Source organism: Gallus gallus, chromosome 4 (assembly GCF_016699485.2).
Source record: "Gallus gallus isolate bGalGal1 chromosome 4, bGalGal1.mat.broiler.GRCg7b, whole genome shotgun sequence".
NCBI lineage: Eukaryota > Metazoa > Chordata > Aves > Galliformes > Phasianidae > Gallus > Gallus gallus.
In genome coordinates this window covers 55,629,667-55,645,548 of record NC_052535.1, presented here as the reverse complement: position 1 = coordinate 55,645,548, position 15,882 = coordinate 55,629,667, and the positions used below count along the sequence as shown (strand labels likewise).

Sequence of the window (15,882 nt, the reverse complement as noted above, 5' to 3'; positions counted from 1 at the left end):
TATTTCTATTTTCACATCCATGAGAACGTCAGCTGTTAATCTTCATGGTGAATAACTTACTTACACTCAGGAACAGTAAAGAAGGCTCACCAGAATATTAAATGCTGTCATATAATTACTTTAGAAAATGAAAGATGCACAGGAAAGACAGGGAGGCTGTTTGGTTCTCTCTTTGTGTTTTTTCTTTCGTTTAAAAATATTTTTATTTCCAAGCTGTCCTCATGCACTGAGCTGGAAGGCTGAAAGTGGCACAACTGAGCCAGTTAACTTTTAAATCGTACCGCTTTAAATCTTAGTCATTACAGGTAGTGTTTTTCTCTCTAAATATTCCCATTGAAAACTGTGTAGGCACTTGCAGTGTAAAATATGATTTCATGTAACTTAGGTTCATTAAACTGTGAAAAATATGTTCAGCAAAGTATATACCTTTTAATTATAGGCGTTACACTAAATTTCCAGTCATTTCTGGAGAGGTACTATTACTCTCACAGCTGTGGGGGAGTGCCATAATTATATTTTATATGGGAGTAGCTGCTTAAAAATCATAAATACTGGATTGTTCTGATAGGTTTCATTTGGCTAATGCTCTGCTACCCAAATGGGATTGTTTGACAAGATATACGTTCACATTCTGAAAAGAATTTGCAACTGTAAGATGAGAACAAAAATAGGTGTTATTTTTCCATTGTGGAAAATCTTCCTTATTGCTGAAGCTCTTCCCTAAGCTCTACATTGCCCTTCCTTTGCAGCTCCTCTCCTCTCTGTGTGTTTCATGCCCAGGCCTTTTTGGTTTGAGGTCTTAGGACCAGCAAACAGCCAGTGGAATGAGTGAAAAGAGAGTATTTCTGTTAGAGATTCAGCTGTTTTATCATCAGTTTGATGGTAGAAAAATACTAGAAAACTGATTTCAATTGTTCTATGCTGAACCTTTTCCAGCTTTCTTGTGTGCGTGTAGATGTACACAAGCACATTTGTGTCTGTACGTATCACAGTGAAGTGTAGTCTTTTCACATTCACAAGCTTGACACAGTGTAACACAGAATACTGTTCAGTACCACAGTAGAAAAAAAGCAAGTTATGAAAAAGCAATTAAGAAAGTACATGATTTAGCCAAGAATTTTCCCTCATCACATTTAGCCAGTTAAATGGTTTCAAGTGATGTTACTCCAACCTGGTGAATAGTAAAAGGATAGCTGATCAGCACCATCATCTTGTACCCTCGTATCAACATGTTGAGTTTTTACTGAGTTTGGAGAATGCCCTGTGCGGAATACAGGGGCTTGTTGGCTGCACTCCTGCTGTACAATGCAAACCATAACAGTAATGTCAAAATGGTAACAAACTCTCTTTTCTAAAGACACTTTCTTTTTTTCCTTAGGGCTTATCGCACTTTAATATCAACAATCAAGACACAAAGGACTGGAAAGGAATTTTCCCTTACCCTCGTGAAATCTTGGGCAGAGAAGGAAAAAAAAAAGTAGCTTGAATGTAAGGTAATGTTACATCCTTGTCTCAAACAAGGTCTTTGAAAATTTCTAAGCTTCCCTGCAGCATCTTTTTACATTTGTGAAGTCAATGTGTGTATCATCAGCTCAAAATGTTTCCTTATATTAGGTGAACAAATCACACCATGTCATTAGTCCAAGGCTTTGCCTCTTGTTGCTCACCTTTGGAAAGGACCTGCTGCCTGAAGGCGGAGGGCAAAGCCCCTCCAGTCTACTAACGGACCGGCCCTGTAACACCCACTTCACAATATTTACACCAGTGATGGGTAGCCTGTATTTCCTGATAATGTTTCCAGCACGTTTCCAGTTAGAAGAGAGATAGCAGTGAAAGCATATGGGAAACCCTATTCCCTTTCCTAATAACAAATACAATGGAATTACACTTTATAATAACACAGACATATTTGTTTATGATGCACATAAATCTTGAGCTATGCTATATGGAAGATGCATGCAGAGCTTCTATATTAAAGAATTCACATTCTGCAACTGAATCTATTTTTTTTTTAATTTGCTTTTATTGTTAACCATGTGGAGTATAGTTTCAGCAGTTTGTGTCTGGAGTTTCATTAAACATATTCTAAATTAATAATGTTATAGAGTATCTAATCTGTATCAATTACAAATAAGTATAAATTAATGTTTATTTATTCCTGTATAGCTCATTAACTTCCAAATATCTGTGATAATTTGATTGACAAATCTACAGTAAAGTTTATCACAAAAGAGGTTTTCAACCCCTGTAGCCCTTAGGGACACTGCATTACAGGAAAATGGTGAGAACACAACTGTGCTCCAGGGTGTGCTTTGACTGTCTTCACTTGAGCCTCTCTCCCACATTCTGTACTTTCCTAGGCTGCTTTTCCCCTAAAAAAAAAAAAACCCTGCTCCCCCTTGGGACCCCATAGCCTCTTTCTCATCTGCGATTCCTGCCTTTTGATTCTCCTTATGCACTCGCAGCAATAAGCAAGGCAGATGTCATAGGTCTGGCTTGACTTCTGGACTGGAGTTATTTCATGCCTGCTTACAGCAGGAGGAGAGGGGCTCAGAAACTCTGAGGTGGCCAGGTAGGACCATCTGAGGATCACAACCAGGGCAGCTTCTGCAGAGAATATTTTTGAGGCCAGGCTCTTAATATTTAAATCAATATCAAAACTTCTATCACCTAAAATGATCCCGAGCTTGGCTTTATGTCTGTGCTATTAATGAGCAGACTAATGTACAGGCCTATAGACTTGTGAGGAGCTTAAAAACCCAGGGAATGGAAAATTATACTGAGACGAACCCTGTTAAAACAATTGGACCTCAACCAAAAAAGCACTTGTGCTTTCAAGAATTGCTAACAGTTTTAAGAGCCAATATTTCATGAGTTTCAGGGAAGAGAAGCAAATACTGTATGCTGTCAAAAATGTGAATTCAAACATTCTTTATATAGCCTATACTCAAAGCTCTGATGTTTTGAGGTCGAAAACATAAGTCCTTGAAGTCTATGACTTTGATTCAATCTGAATCAGTCAATGCAATTCAACTATAATATCGAGCAAACTTTTAAAGATTGCTAAAATGTTGACATTTTGGATTTAATATGCAATGTAAAAGTTACAGTAATAATTCTGGCTTTTACGTGAAATTGAAGAGGCAGTACAAAATTGAAATACCCATTTTTCTGGAATATTCTCATATTAAAAATGTCTCTCAAGACACTGTGAATTATTTTTGTTTTTAATTTCTGGAAGAACAGCAATTCCAAAGCTGCATTTAATTATGACTTTTTGAAACTATTTTTTCAAACATTCTTCAAACCGTCCACTTTCCCTTCAGTCTGCCGGAGCAGATGAGTTAGCAGAATGCCATTTTGTTGAAATCTCATTCCTGTGGAACATTCTGCATTTAATAAATCAATATTTTGCCATGGGAAACTGTTTCGCTGGAGAAGTCCAAATTGATCAAATAAGAAGAATAAAAGCTTCATTTTCCCCCTGCCTTGCCACTTTGCAGTTACAGAAGGATTTTTCACCCCTTTAGTCCAAGGATAAATAAATGGGTAAACAAGCTGGAAAGAAGGAAAGCTATAAGCCTAATCTTTAAATCTAAAAGAAGCCAGAAGTGGGATAATGCCTTTTTCACTCAACATTGCTGGCCAAAGAAATGCACAAACTATTTTGACCTCAGGTGAGAAGGACGCCACGTTGCCTTGGCAGTCTTTCTGTGTCAACCTTAACCAGAATTACTTGCTGTACACTCTACTATTCAATAATAAGTGCTGGGGTATCAAATCAGAAAACCTTAATCTATGCACTGTTTTGCAGTGAATCAGGTCCAAAATAAAAAACCACACTGTTTAGGAATTTCTGGAGTGTTTTCACTCATGTTGGTTTTGTAGAAATTCTGAATTATTTTTTCAATTTTTAAGTTTGAAAGTAAAATTCAATTAAGGTTAAAAAATAAAGGTTGTTTTTTTTTATCCTGTCATTTCTTGAGATAAATTCTTAACTTTTATGAAATATTCTGCATAAAATATAGCAACTTTCAAAATTATTGTTTTTAGTGTTTAATTTCTCCATTACAAGCACAGAATTTTCATCTACAAGAAATGACACGTAATATCAAATATGAGATTATTCAGTGTTTTAAATCAGCCATGAGAGCAAAACAAAAAGACCCTCTTTCATTTTTAGCAACAAAAAATCATTTTCACCTAAATGTCGTAGAATTAGTAAGATTTTTCACAATGTCATTTTCAATGAGAAAAGAAAAAACCAAGAACATAAAATGTGTCCAATTTTAATACTTGAGAAGGCATTCAGCATAGGCAGGTCCTGTGCTGATTAATCTCATAAACACTTAGAACACTTGAATCTAGGAACACTGTGTATTCTGTCACAGTAAGATGATTAAATGTATGAGGGTATATTAGCTTATTAGGACAGTGTTTCCAGAACAAAAGACTGCCACCTTTCTCTGGGTTATGGCGCTCTATGGTTAATAGTTCTCAAATAACTTTTACTCCCTCTATCTAAGTAAATCTCTGGAAAAGCATTGCTTTGTGCATTTGGACCATGGGGAATAGCTTTATTCCTCTCACCTTCTGCATTTATGCAGTAATTGTGTTTGCTGTCTGTGGAAAATGATTACAGTTTGATACAGAGCTATGCTACATGCATGCGCTTCACTTCAGAAGGGTACCTCTGTGCATTTGGAACTGGTGCTGTAAAAGAGATGTAGATAGCAATGCTAAGAAATGTACAGACAGATAAGACATAAAGGCCGCAAAACGAAAATGAAGGATAAGCTGAAACTGATATTGGCATCCTGCTATTGAACTGAGAATGGGCTGGCAATAAAGAAGCAGGGGGATTTGATGGAGAACCTTGTTGCTTCTAGCATATGTGCAGCAGTAAATAAAAACAGACCTAGTGAGTGAGTAATCTATACTGGCAGCAAAAACACATGGAAGAATTGAGAGTCTGTCTGTGAAGGGGTTCAAAGTAGCTGTGCAGCAGTGATTGCTGCAAAGGGAGGCAGGGTGCCCTGTTCAGCAAAGCAGGGGGCTGCCTCTGACACACGTTAACATCCAGCCCCCAGCAGGTCCTGCCATGTGCGCACACATCACACAGCAATGAAAGTAAATGAAGTGATCTTAAAAAACTCCTAAGCAAGGGGGCACTGGGATCTGTGGAAGAGGAAGATTTTTCAGGATCTTCCCAGCAATACAGTGCATTTTTACTAGTTTACGATTTCTTGTGAGCATGGGCAAAGTCTCTCAAGTACTGGACGTTGCTACCCCACATAACAGTGCTGTACTTTTCCTCAATAGGAATATTTCCAGTCAAATGGAAACAATGGAGGCAGATGAAAAAGGGCTTTGTACTTGGGGCTGAGAACAATCTGCCTATGCCAAGACACTAGCAGTGAGGCAAGCCTATGGCATTGAGCACAATGATGGAGAACATAGTGATTTTTCAGCTACTTCAAGTTCATATATGAGGGCTGCTCTGAAAGTAATGTCTCCTATTTTACTCTGTTGGCCCACACTGTCACTTGGTGTTATGGCAGTAGAGGCTGAGCATTCCCACCAATAGCCTTTTCCATTTTGTCTCTGTGTGGCAGGTGGCAGCAGAGGGGCAGCCTGACAGAATGACTTCTGACATAGAAGTGCATATGAAGCAAAGCAGTGTTGTTGAATTCCTCCGTGCAGAAAACAATGGCACCCATTGACATTCATTGGCACTTACTGAATACTGATGGAGACCAAACAATGAATGTGAGCACAGTGAGGCGTGTTGGAGGTGTATTTCAGCAGTGATGACAGTGGGTCACTTCCACTGGTGTGGATTTTTATGAGTGCTGCATGCAGGCACATGTTCATCACTGGTGAAAATGCATAGCTAATGCTGGTGATTATGTTAAGTACTAGTCTGTAGCTGAAAGCTTGCTCTATCAAATACTGCTATTCCACTCTTTGTATGTGTTGTAGTTTCCACAAAAACAAATAGGAGGCATTATTTTCAGACTGACCTAGCTATCTTGGCAATGATGTGAGAAGTCTAGATTCAGTTGAAACCATAATGCGCAACTGAACTTGTGCATAGAGATGAATGGATCAGCATTCAATACTGACAGTGTGGTGCATACTAGTCTTATTCAGAAGCTACTTACCTGAAGAGTAAACCATTGGCTATGGGTGCCAAGATTCTTAACATCCTTGGAAATTGCATTGCCCCAGGCTCTGACATAAAGAAAGAGTCTGAGAGACAAAAGCTGATATTGGAGTCCTCTAAATGTGTACCCTCCCAAGAGATCTAGCAGAAGGTGAAGAGTTAACCCATCTCTTGCACTGGTGTTCTTGATTTTAAGCTGGACGTTCTTGCAGGTGATTTGCACCTTAACAAAGCATTTTGTGGAGTTGTTATGCCAGTGCTCATAGACCAAAAACTGGCACTGAGGTCTAGCTAGACTGCAGCTGATGGAAAACCACAATGCATCAGGATGGCTTATTACAGCTCATGCTTTCTCGGCAAATCCTGAATGCTTTGCAATACATTCTCTTCTTTAGCTTGGCCAGTTGACATGGACACAGAATATTATCTGGTATCATAAACTTAAAATACATAATGATTTTTTCATCAAGTTTGACTCTGTTTGTGTGTTCTTACAATCACTGCAGAAAAAAAAAATCAATAAACTGTCCAATGCACGGAAATCCCCTTTGGCAGTGAAACAGTTACTTCAAATTGTCACTATTTAAAATGTTCAATGAAATCACTCTTGTTTGTTTGTTTATTTCTTAAAGTAGCGACACATGGATCTTATGAAATTTCCTAACTAAAATAGTTTCTTGCAAAGTGAACTCCTCCAGATGAATCAAAGTATTTGTATGCAAAGCGCTATTCTCCAACAAACTCTGCTGAAAGCAATATATGATTCACTCTAACGATTCCAAGCTATGCATGACTCATGTTGAAGAATGGAGTCAGGTCATTTGTTCTCAGGTCTCTGTGAAATTATTAGCACTCTGTATGTGTCCAGAGGAAAAGGAAACTGTTATGAAAAGCATCTAACCTTTTGGAGAAAGCCTGTCTCCCAACAGAGAAAGTCTTTCTTTGGAGAAAGTCTATCTCCTGACAGACGAACATGCAGCTCAGTGAAAGCAGTGCTTGTCTACCAGCTTTTGACCACTGTCATTTCTTTTTCTGAAAGGAAACAGGAGCTTTGGTTTGAAGGTTATCCTATTATCTGCTACCGCAATCTGTTATGACCCACCAGTTTTAAAGTTCTGTATGCTGATATGCAGTATCTTCAGGAATTATAATTAAGAGTCCACTTACTAGAATTTGATTTTGGACTTCAGAGGGACACCGAGCCCAGAATTTGACATGCCACTCACACTAGTCTCCTGCTGCCCTCAGGGATTTGGTATATTTTACTTAAATGCTCTTACGCTCTTCTGCCACTTGGATAAGAAGACAAGTAGAGACTTGCAGCGTTAGAAATAAAAGTATTAATTGTAGGCATCTATGACCACATTAATAGAAGAGACAAAAAAGGATCACAAATTTGTGTGGATGTATGCACATATGTGTAGATATGTATCTATCTAAGAATTCAAGACCAGACATAAACAAAGATTTGTTTTCATACTATATTATGACTCAGAGGTGGATAGAAAATTTCCAGTTAATTATTGCTAAATATTTTGAGTTTCAATATACACCTTTTATCTTTGAGTTTTTCTGTTCTCTCATCAGTTTGTCCATCCTTCTATCCAGTCACTTTTTTTCTGAACATTTGTGTTTCCTAACTGTTGAAATAATACTAATGATACTAGATTGAGCTTGAATGACAATGGCACAATTGAAGTTGCTTAAGTAACACTGCTAGTAAAGCAACTGCAATGTATATAGGACATTCATGGTAATGTGCTTTTTGCTGCATCAGGTGCTTTTAAGGCAATAATTATGACTGCTTTTTACATCTGCATTGGCTAGCCTTTTTTGAAAGGTATTCCATCACTTAGAGTGCTGTTTTGTTATACAGGGAACAATTGTTAGTGCACCTTTTTAAGTAACATGCATTGTTTTAAAACACAGGTTACTGTAGGCCTCTTGAGAGGTTGATATAAAGCAGCCATGCTTTTTGGCTCCTACTGATTCCCTAAATGCCATGAAAACAAATTAAATGAAATTAAATGAAGCTGAATAAAATAGACAGAGCCACATACATCTTCAAAATATATTCCAGTACAACACGTCCTATGACTGCCGACTTATTTTGTTGAAGGCACTCAAGAATTAGGTGTAAACTTGGGAAATTCACAGAATTGTAGACAGAAGACTAGGCTATGAGCACTAACTGTTGCACACTTTATGATCTAGCCAAAAGAACCCATGCCCTTTCTACATATTAAAATGTATTGTTCTGTGTTTGTTTGCTTTTTAAAATCAGAATTCATTATGTTTTGAACATTAAACTATTTACCTCTTACAGCTGCTCAAAAAGCTGGAAAAATTAAGGATTTTAATCTTTTTTTAAAAATTTTTGTTTGTTTGTTTGTTTGTTTTGTGAAAGATGATGAAGATTTTTCTGGAAAAAAAAGTCTGTTTTGCGATAATTCTGAGATCCTCCCAGAAGCAATATCAAAGTGCACTGCACAAAAGTCAGTGTGTTCTCTGGGAATAGAGAGGTACTCTTTTAATATGTGAGACACATAGAAGCAATGTAATAATCTAAATTAACAGGATGAAAGTAGTACACAATTGGAGTTTCCTGACTTTGTTTTACAGTAAAAATGCAGTCTCATGCTGAAGACCTACCAGATCTTTAATGGGAAATCTATAACACAAGAGAACCCCAAATCTATTATAATTCACATATGGTGCCTGGGCAGACAGTCAATCCTCCAGGCTGCCAAAGAGAAAAATAAATGTTTTGCTGACGGCAAAGAAATTGTGTTTTTTTCACTATGTCAGTGCTGAAATTGTGAATGAAAGAGCAGTCTTTACTGAAACCAAAATTAGAAAAGAGCTGAAGTATAAAATGCTTTGTGTGATGTATCTAGACAAAGGCACTTGAGCAGTATTCAACACTAGACAGAAAGAACAGGGAGATTCAAGAGATGTCAACAAGGCAAATATTGAATGATCAGTCATCTCTGCTGAAGTAGAATGGCATAGACACTCCCATTTAAAAAATAGTAAGATTGTCTGATTATTAATTTTTTCTTATAATGCATTCTCAACTGCTCTTAAAATTCATTTTTAAAGTCTTTAAGATCATCCAAAATTGGAAACTTCTGAATTTCTATTCATTGTGTTCTCCACTGCCATTTTCAAGTGCTTCAAAGGGGTGTCATGATGGTAACACTTAGTCTGTAATGACTAATGCTCAGCTGTCTGCTCTAACTTCCAGTGCTTGTACATCTTCTGCTTTCGGTTTTTCCCTGTTATTGTCCATTGATGTGGTTACTTTATTGGCAGGAGTTCATTACTATAGAAGGACTACAGGAATGACTAGTGAATCTCACGTTATCAGAAAGGAAATGAGTGCTTAGGATATGATAAAAGATACAGATAAATTGATAACTGAAAAAAAGAAGATTTGTTTCCAATTCCTATCTGCAGCACCAGGAATTTCAGATTTTGCTGAAGCACCGGGGATTCATGTGGGGAACTGATAGTGGAACTGATAGTTTGGAACTAAGTGGAGGGAAATGGAGGTATTTGGTTACTGTAACTTCTATCATGATCTCTCCACAGTTCTGCATGAATTCTAGAAGGGCATAGGAGAGGAAGGCATCCAGAGAAAATCTGTAGAAACCTGAGTCAGAAATTCAGTTATCCGTTATCATCCTTCCTGACTCCTTTGTCTGCTCTTGACTACTGCTGTCAAACTTCTATGGAAACTTGGGCATACACTGCAACACTAAGTGCAAAGGGACACAGAAATATGCTGTTGTCAAACAGAGCTTCCTTGTCCATGTGCCTGGATTGGGTCTTTGCTACCATGAAAAACAGCATGAGAGGGGAGGGATTCCAGCAGAACTGAAGCAGAAATACAGCACTGGTCCACAGTAGTTTATTAAATTCCTTCCTTCAAAAGTTGTTGAGACTTTGCATGAACATGTAGCACACAGTATTACCCATCCTGTGTCCACCTGCAGCTTTTTACTGAATACTGCTCTGTTATGCCTGATGATATGGCCCAGAAATTTCTAACCGGTCTATCTAAAAGCAATTTGCCTTGCAGAAAGATCAGAAAAAGCATATGCTAGAGAGATTCTGTTATCAAGTACAGATTCCTGCTGAGCCAGTATTCTTTAATTTGGAATTATCAGAAAAGATGTGACTCCAGCATGAATTCTTTAAAATACTAAAATGAGCAAGAAATCACACCTTTTAAGTGTTCTAGGCATTTTAATGATGGTTAAAGTCAAAGGCAAAGTGCAGACTTATGGAAGCAAGGAGGTGTCAGAGATTAATGCAATTCTTTTTTCCACTGAAGTGAGTGGACCGAAAGTTAGAGCAGGAGAATGGGGGAGAATGCAGACAGGCTATTTGATGCTGCTAGGTAAAGCAGGTAGGAACACATAGGACATTCCAGTAGCATTGCTCCATCATTTTACTGCATCTCAGCACAAGGATGTTCCTTGTGCAGCAATTAGAGGCAACAGAGAAAAGGGAAACATTGCTTTTAGAGAAAGGGGCTTTGTATCATGTTGGTGTTAGGATGAGAAATTTCTCTTTGCTTATTGGCTCTAGCTGGGAAAGTGAGGCAAGCAGGTGGCTTGCTCTTGAGAGGGTCCACCTGGAAGAAGGCTATAGAAGGGAAGCTGTTCTTCATTTTGTTTATTTATTTGTTTATTTATTTTAGGTGGAAGAATGTTTGCTTGTAGTGTGGTCTTGCAGTTTTTTCATTTTTCATTTTTTTAATTTCTTATTAGTATTAAAAAAATAAAAAATTAAAAAAAACAGTGCTGTTTTAAATGATTGTTCCCAGATCAGAAAGTATGGCTAGGGAGGGTGCTGAAAGTTTCCTAGCTATTGCTTTGGGCTCTTCCTAGGTGAGTATAAATTATATATTTTGCAACTTTGTACTATAACAGCAGCAAAGGAAAATCCTTCATGAGATCTCCATACCTGTTTGAGTAATGCTGCTGTTTGTGCTCACTTAGAAAGAAATTTGAAGATAGATGTTCTGTATTCCTTTGGTGTGGCAACCCCAGAGACTGCAAAAGCAGATATTTCTAGTTGTTTTTGCTAAACCACTGGTGCCAATCATGGACTTGTCATACGGTCAGGAACCAAAATAATTTGCAAGTACACGAATTCAGTAATTCTGCAAAGTAACTGAAGAGTTCTTGAGTCTTTTGCCTTCTAAAATCAAGCAGAGAGATAATATATTGGCAGGAGGGAAGGGAGAAATTCATTTGCAGGGGCTCACTGAGCTCAAGATAGATCTCTGCAAAGCTTGGGAAAATAGCTTTCTGTGGCTCTGCTGAGTTCCTGTTTAATTACTTAGCCAGATATGACCTTGCACAACTTCTGTAATACAAGGGACTAGGAGATCTTTGTGGTAAATAGAGCCCATAATAACTCTGTTTTCTAATCTGTTTCTCTAGCTGATGCCACCCTTTATAAAACCATATATATATCCTTGAAGCACCTAATTGAGGAAAGGCTTTGTGAGAGGATAAAAACGTTCAAGTTGCAGGAAGTAATTACACAGGAACAGTGTTACTCGTCTTTTTATTGCTACATATGAATACTGTTATCAAAAAACTCATTTCTAGTCATGTGTTCTTTGGATTGGCAATTATTATACACTTGGTCACCGGGAGGAAATTCCTAAGAGCTTGAATAGAGGGATGTTATTTGGCTGTATTTTTAACACAGTTTCGGAAGTGTGCATCTGTTTCCAGTTTTCTCACTTGCATCTGGGAATCTGGCGCATATAAAAGCATTCCCACGCACCATTACTGTCTATGGCACCTTAAGAGTCTAACAGAATCTCAAATAACTTTGCAAAGTGAATCTATGCCAGTTCTAATGACAGATTCTATGAACTGAAGGAACTGGAGAAGTAGTGATGCGGCATAATTCAGTTAATTGTACTATGCTGAGGAACTCCTTCATTGCAAGCAGTAATTCACATTTGGTTTGTGTGTGTGTTTTTAAGGTACTGAATAAATAAGTCCATATTGGAGATGTTGATATTGTAAACATCTGTTACAGGAGATGGGATGAAATGAATTTTGATGTGCACAATACTGTTCATATGGACTATGATTTTTGTGCTAAATATACCCAAAAGATGCAGCTCAGAAAAGAAAGGAAATGGTCTAAATTTTTTCTTGTTTGTTTGTTTCTCATTCAAAGTTTGTTCTCATTGAACAACGAAAAGAGCCTGTACTAGTCTCATAGAATTGTAAAGGTTGGAAAAGACTTCTAAGATCATCTAGTCCAACTATCCACCTACTACCGATACTGTCCACTAGACCGTGTCCCTAAATACCGCATTCAACCTTTTCTTGAACACCTCCAAGGATAGCAACTCCACCGCTCCCTGGGCAGCCTATTCCTGTGCGTCACCACTGTTTCTGAGAAGAAATTCTTCCTCATACCCAATCTGAACCTCTCCTGGCACAACTTAAGGCTATTCCTTCTCATCCTTTTGTTGTTACCAGGGAGAAGAGGCCAACCCCCACCTCACCACAGTCTCCTTTCAGGCAGTTGTAGAGAGCCATAAGGTCTCCCCTGAGACTCCTTTTCTCCAGATTGAACAGTCTCATCCCCTCAGCTACTCCCCATTGGACCTGTGCTCCAGACCCCTCACCAGCTTCGTTGCCCTTCTCTGAATGCACTCCATTGCCTCAACGTCTCTCTTCTTGTGAGGGGCCCAAAACTGAACACAGTATCTGAGGTGCAGCATGGATGAAAATGGGGGCAATCACCCACCTCCCTGCTCCTGCTTTCCCTCTTACAATACACCTACAAGGCAAGCACAACCTGCTCCTGTATCTCATGTCGTCTCCGTGTGTCACCTCCATGCCTTTCGTGGCAGTCTCCCACTGTGCTGTGGAAACACAGCCCCTTTTAGCAGCTAGTCACAAGGCTTGGCAATATTTTGACATCATTTAAGTATTAGCCTCCTAAATGTTGTTTTCCTTTGCTATTTGTGTTTTGACCAAGGAGGCTGCTTTGTTGTGAGAAGTGAAGCCTGGCTCACTGGCTCTTAATTGCTTTCTTTCCCAAGTGACTTTTGAGATTTTCCTCTAACTCACTGTAATTATCCCTTACTGTAAACTTAGTAAAGTACTTACTTATAGTAATAAGGTCTCCCCTCAGCCTCCTTTTCCCCAGACTAAACAGCCCCAGTTCCCTCAGTTGCTCCTTGTAGGGCATATTCTCCAAGCCCTTCACAATCCTTGTTACCCTTCTTTGGACCTGCTCCAGCACCTCAATGTCCTTTCTGTACTGAGGTGCCAAAAACTGAACACAGTATTCGAGGTGAGGCCTCACCAATGCCGAGTACAGGGGCAGGATTACTTCCCTAGTCCTGCTCATCAATTTGAAATGAAAGCCCCAGTTTGTCATGCAGAATAGTAATGGATGGTCAAGGTACAGAATCTCTTTACATGGCAGCGTCATCTAAAAGGGAAATAAGCTCTCCCTTCCAAAAGTGTGCCTGATGGGGAAGTTGGTTCTGAGCATGTGCCTGCAAAAGGTATCTCACCGTAGTTTGTCTTTGTTGTGTGATTTCTTCTCTGAGACCAAGAGAGAATTTCTCCTGTGAATGAAACTATTTGTAGTATTGTAATGGAGGTGGGTTACTTGTTTAGCACTTGAGAAAGGTGGGAAGAATGGAAGCTTCCCTTCAAAACCTGACTTGAACATAATCCATAAAGAGAAGTCTCACCATGCTTATTATTATTATTATTAAAGTCTGATGCCTAGCAGATCCTTTCTTTTGTTGTTAAGGTATTCAGTGTTGTGGACTGTTCAGTTTTCAGACAGGTAAATGTGTGCAGCATACAAAAGTGCTGCTGAATGCTTTTAGCAGCTAGAATTCTGACATCCAGCTCCTAACATAGCCCTCAGAATTCAGTTTTGTCCTGTATCTCCCATAAAGAATGATGATGGGACATGGCTGCTCTGCCAAGAATAAGTGAAAGGTTTGTCTACTAGTGTTGATTTCTGGATGATAAGGAAAATGATATGGGGCTTTTCTTGGGGCTTGGAGGTTATTTCAGTTGACAGTATGATTTGAATTTTCAAGTGACTTGATGAAGATGTTCTGTTCTAGTAATAGGGACTCCTTAATCAATGTAGAGAAAGAGTCTCAAAGTTGTGTGTGCAAAAAGCTCCACCTGGAAAAACTTGTTCCACAATTGCCTTTTCAGCTAATTTCCTCTCTTAGATGGGCCCTTTGTCAGTGTGTTTTATCATACATTTCTTCAGAGGGAACACTTGATCGTGTAGCTTGTGCATAGTGCTTGGATCACAAGACACCAGGAGTATCTAATGCCGGCTCTTTAAGTGTCTGGATGCTGGAAACAGCTCTGATGATCTATCATACTCCTGGTTTGGTTAATAGAATTACCTAAAGTTTTCCAATGTTTTATTTGGTTAATAGAATTACCTAAAGTTTTCCAATGTTTTATTTGTATGAAACTACTCTTTTTGGAGGGTATTATATCCCTCTCTTAGTAATCCAGATGAGTTGGCAGGCAAATATAAAACTCATAGAACTGGAATAAGTATTAAGAAACAAAATAGATATAACAAAAGAAAAAAAAAAGAAAAAAGAAGAGGCTTGCTTATTGCTCACAAAAGCAGTAGAGTATTTACATGAAAATTCTATCATAAAGGCTAGAGAATGTAATGTTGCATGCTTAGGAGCTTCAGTTAATATCTGAACATGATTCTCATGCATGTGGAAAATTGCAATAAAGTAATTTTCATGCAGTAGACTTCTGTCTATTTACCTCTTTAAGTCTGCATGTCTTCCTATAGTGCATGCACTTTTAAGAATTAATCTCAACAGATAAAATTGAGTCTCTGAGTACTAAAGGCTATGAAAATAAGTTTGAAAGACTCTCCAAAAAGTAGTCTGTGAACAGTCCACCTTATCAGATACTTAGGTCATTTGCTAAAATGAAGGCTGTGCTTTCAACCTATCACTAGTAACTTTGGATACTTATCTATTAATGAAAATTATCCTGCTAAACACTGAAAGTCAAACTGTGACCAATTTTTCCATTCCTTTTTTATTCTATTTTGATAGAGTGATAGTTATGGGAGATTTCAAAAAAATGAATCATCGTTCTGTTCATTTTTCAATAATAATGACAGAAATAATACAGCAAATGCATATAAATGGAATTTATATGTATGTCATAAACAGACATACACGTGTATGTCTGTATATTCAAAGGGAGAAAAAATTAATGTAGTGTAAAGCATGTGTTTCTATCTGACTTCAGAGTTCTCAGTAGTAAATTTGCTCCAGAAATGGAGATGCCTTTGTTTTAGTTTGGAGAAAAAAAAAAAGGTTATGTGAGGTATTCAAAAGTTATTTTCTTTTTTATCCACTTGCTCAAGTGAGCAGGACTTACAAGAGCGAGAGGCGGTCAATATGTTTGCTATATACGTTTTTGTTTGAGGCCACCTCGGTGCATTCAACATACTTGAATGCATCTCTGTACGCATGTGGGTAAACAGACATTTAAAACAGCCTGGGGCTGTTGTTTCTGTATTTGCTGGGTACATTTAAGCACTTTGAGCCTTTAAACGGAAGTGGGACTCTCACTTTTTTCACCTTTTGTCTCCTTGTTACCAATGAACATGTTTGCATCTGGGATGGTATTCCCCAGTTCTTG

General features: G+C 38.2%; 1 protein-coding gene and 2 long non-coding RNA genes across 5 annotated transcripts in view; 1 reads left to right on the top strand and 2 right to left on the bottom strand.

The window, feature by feature from the left end:
* Positions 1–15,882, bottom strand: part of NDST4 (N-deacetylase and N-sulfotransferase 4) — a 160,661-nt gene that overhangs the window by 73,497 nt on the left and 71,282 nt on the right. The gene's annotated exons all lie outside the window — the stretch shown is intronic.
* LOC112532302 overlaps positions 1–15,882 on the top strand; it is a 154,182-nt gene that overhangs the window by 110,032 nt on the left and 28,268 nt on the right. For both annotated transcript variants that reach the window (XR_005859253.2, XR_006939095.1), the window contains exon 2: positions 1,379–1,493. This is a non-coding gene — a long non-coding RNA (uncharacterized LOC112532302). The remainder of the gene's footprint in view (positions 1–1,378; positions 1,494–15,882) is intronic.
* Positions 8,538–15,879, bottom strand: LOC121113203. The gene is made up of 2 exons (XR_005859254.1): positions 14,643–15,879; positions 8,538–14,603 (listed from the first exon to the last, which is right to left on the bottom strand). It is a non-coding gene; the product is annotated as an uncharacterized LOC121113203 (long non-coding RNA).